The sequence below is a fragment of the Galeopterus variegatus genome, unplaced genomic scaffold (assembly GCF_000696425.1).
Source record: "Galeopterus variegatus unplaced genomic scaffold, G_variegatus-3.0.2 Scaffold9226, whole genome shotgun sequence".
Lineage (NCBI taxonomy): Eukaryota > Metazoa > Chordata > Mammalia > Dermoptera > Cynocephalidae > Galeopterus > Galeopterus variegatus.
The window spans coordinates 41,241-44,897 of NW_007735337.1; the positions used below are offsets into that span (position 1 = coordinate 41,241).

At 51.0% G+C, this 3,657-nt stretch overlaps 1 pseudogene; it reads left to right on the top strand.

Annotated features, from left to right (window-relative positions):
• LOC103609127 overlaps positions 1-3,657 on the top strand; it is a 20,213-nt pseudogene that overhangs the window by 621 nt on the left and 15,935 nt on the right.

The window sequence follows — 3,657 nt, forward strand, 5'->3', positions numbered from 1 at the left end:
CCCCCGCTATTGCAGCCCCTCGCCCATCCCCCGGCCTGGGGCCTGGGGGGCTGTGGGCCACACCCCCGTCCTGGCTGCCTGTGGCCAGGGTTGGGCCATCACAGTGGTCCTCTGGGTCCCCAGCGTGGATATGAGAGCACTCAGAGTCACCCCTCCAGGTCACGCTCTCTGGGTCATGAGCACTAGCCACAGGGGCAGGGCTCAGCCGGCTCTGCCCCGCCAAGGTCCCGCTCACACGTGAGCCTCACGGGCGCATCCGCCGAGGACTGTGCCTTGCTGAGTGGTTTGAGGAGAGATTCTGATATTTCAAACACCAGCATCAGGAGAAAGGCAGAGAGGAGTGAGCCAGCCGGGGGTGGGCGCCACGCTGGGATGCAGGGTGACCTTCAAGGGGGCAAGGGACGGCTGGTCAGAGGACTCTAGCGGCCCTGGGGCCTGTTGCTGAGGTGGTGTCTGTGACGGGCAGTGATCAGAAAGGTCTACCCCACGGAGACCCAAGCCCCTACTTGTTGGTCACGGTGTCCCTGGAACTGTGAACTGTGTCCCTGCAGAAGCTCCTCTCCATCTGTACCAGTGAAGGGCTCTGGGCCGAGTCTGACTCCGTGTCCGAGACAGAGTCTGCCCTCAGCCACGCCCCACCCCGGAGCCAGTGCACAGGCCCAGATCCCCAGCATGAAGGAGGGTCAGGTCCCCCGGGGAGGCAGCCGCCACACTACCGAGACTGTGTCCTGCTCATCTTCCTCCCGGCCTCACCAAAGCAGCCCACAGCCATTTGTCAGGGTGACTGTGCTTTGGGGAAAAGGAAAAAAATTAACTTTGGGAGGATTACCGGATACTGGCTCTGAACTGACACCAGTCAGTTCCTGGAGACTAAAGATACCTCTGGAGTCTAAGAGTTGAGATTAGGTGATTTATGGAGTCTTAGCTCAGGCCCATCCCTCAGGAGCTCCGATGGGTCCTCAGACCCATTCTGTGGTCATTTCCCCAGTTCCTGATGCATAATCGGAACAGACAGCAGAGCCCCCATGTTGGTGCCCTGAGCTGTGGAGCGAGGGCTACCATGGTGGGAAGGGGCAAGTGCAAGCCGCTAGGGCTACCTCCACCTAGGAAAATAGGACACCACAAGCGACACTGCATCCCTGATCACAGAGATTAGTGCCACCATCAGGGACTTAAGGATGCAGGGCTGCTGACTCCCACCACATCCCCATTTAACTCTCCTACGAGGCCAGTGCAGAAGAAGGATCCTGGGGAAACACGACGGTGGATTATGACAAACTTAATGAGGACTCTGGGTGCGTCTCTGTTCCACGTGGGGCTGCAGATCGCCGGGGCGAATGAAAACATCCCCTGGGACCTGCTGTGCAGCCATTCATCTGGTGAAAGCTTTTTTTAAAAAGTTTTTATTTTATAGAGCAGTTTTCGGTTTACAGAGAAATTAAGCAGGTAGTACAGAGAGTTCCCGTATACTCCCCCCCCCAACAGTTTTCCTTATTACTAATATCTTATATTAGTGGGGTACATTTTGACAATTGCTGAACTAATATTGATCTAGTCCACAGTTTACATTAGGGCTCATTCTTGGTGTTGTACGTTCTGTGGTTTGTTTTTTTTTTCCTTTTTGTCTTTTTTCGTGACTGGTAACGGGATCGCAACCCTCGGTGTCGCGCCCGCACTGCGCTCAACTGGTGAGCAGGCAGTCTCTATATGGGATCCGAACCCTCAGCAGGAGGGCCGCTGTGCTCCCAAGCACTGCACTCTACCAAGTGCGCCACCGGGCCGGCCCGTACGTTCTGTGGTTTTAACAAATATATAATGTCCTTTACACACCACTGGGGACCATACAGAATAGACTTAGTGCCCTAAAAATCTGCACACATCTAAAATTCATCCCTCCCTCACCCCTGGAGACCACTGCACCTTTCGTTTTTGTTTTCATTTTCTGTTTCTTTTTTATTCCACTGATCTTTTCTCCATCTCCATAGTTTTTCCTTTTCCAGAATGTCAGGCGGTTGGAATCACAGACTGGCTTCTTTCACTTAGCAGTGAGCATTTAAGGTTTCTTTCTTTCTTTGCATGGCTTGGTTTCTCACTGTGCGGATGTACCGGAGTTTATCTATTCACCTGTCGAAGACCATCCTGGTTGCTTCCAAGTTTTGACAATTATGAAAAAAGTTGCTACCGACATTCACATGCAGAAGTTTGTAAGTTTTCAACTCATTTGGGTAAACACTTAGGGCACGATGCTGGATTGTATGGAAAGATTACATTTGACTTTGTAAGAAATTGCCAAACTGTCTTCCAAAGATGTGGTACCAGTTTTTATTCCCACCAGCAATGAGAGGGAGTTCCTGTGGCTCCTCATCCTCGCCAGCATTTGGTGGTGTTAGTTCTGGGTTTTATTCATCCTAATGGGTGTGCAGTGGTTTTGCCTTGTTGGTTTAGTTTGCAGTTCCTGATGACATGTGATGTTGAGCGTCTTTTCTTATGCTCATTTGCCATCTGTATATTTTCTTTGATGAGGTGACTGCGCTGATCTTTTGCCCATTTTTTAATTGAGCTGTTTGGTTTTTTTCTCATTGAGTATTAAGGGTTCTTTGTAGATTTTGGATACAAGTCCCTTATCAGATGTGTGTTTTGCAAAGATTTTCTCCCAGTCTGAAACTTGTCTTTTCATTTTCTTGACAGTGTCTTTTGCAAAACAGAGGTTAATTTTAATGAAGTCCGACCTATCAGCCATTGGTCCGGCGAATGCTTCTGATTCTTTTATACCTCTTAGTAAAGACCACCAGAAGCCAGTTGCTTTCAGCTGGCAAGGTCAGCGATACACCTTCACTGTCCTCCCTGGGGGCATGTACCCTGAGTCATAATTTAGTCTACAGGGACCTTGATTGGTTTTCCCTTCACAGGGCATCATGCTGGTCCATTACATTGATGATATCATGCTGACTGGTCCTCGGGAGCAGAAAGCAGCAATTACTCAAAGACGACCAGGTAATATGGTTTGTGCCGAAGGGTAGGGAATGAATCCCACAAAAGTTTGGGGCCTGGCACCTTGATGAAATTGCTGGGGGGTCCAGCTGTCTCGGGCATGTCGTGATCTACCTCTGGTCCTCCCTCCACCTAAGAAAAAGCACAGTGCCTTGTGGCCCTCTGTGGATCTCAGAGGCAGCTCACACACGACACTCTGACCCATTGATTGAGTGACTTAAATAGGTCTGGACTGCTGTTCAAGCTGCCATACCACTTGGGCCTTATGTGTCCAGCAGATCCAATGGTGTCTGAGGTGTCTATAACAGATAAAGATGCTGTTTGGAGCTTGTTGCAGACCCCTGTAGGTAAGTCGCAGCCCTGTACCCATAGGATTTTGGAGCAAAGCCCCGCCATCCTCTGTAGATAATTTTCCTTTTGAGAAACAGATTCCAGATTGCTTCCTTACCACGTGACCTCAGTTGTCCATCAGGAATGGGATGCCATCCAGCCCACCGAGCCATGAGGTTGGGCATACGCAGCTGTGTCTGTCGTTGAGCGGAAGCAGCATGCACGAGGTTGGGCTCAAGCAGGCCCTGGGGGCACAGGCATGTTCTGCGACAAAGTGGCTCAGATGCCCACGGCCCCCACTCCTCCTGCTCACCACCCTCTCTCAACCAGCACCGA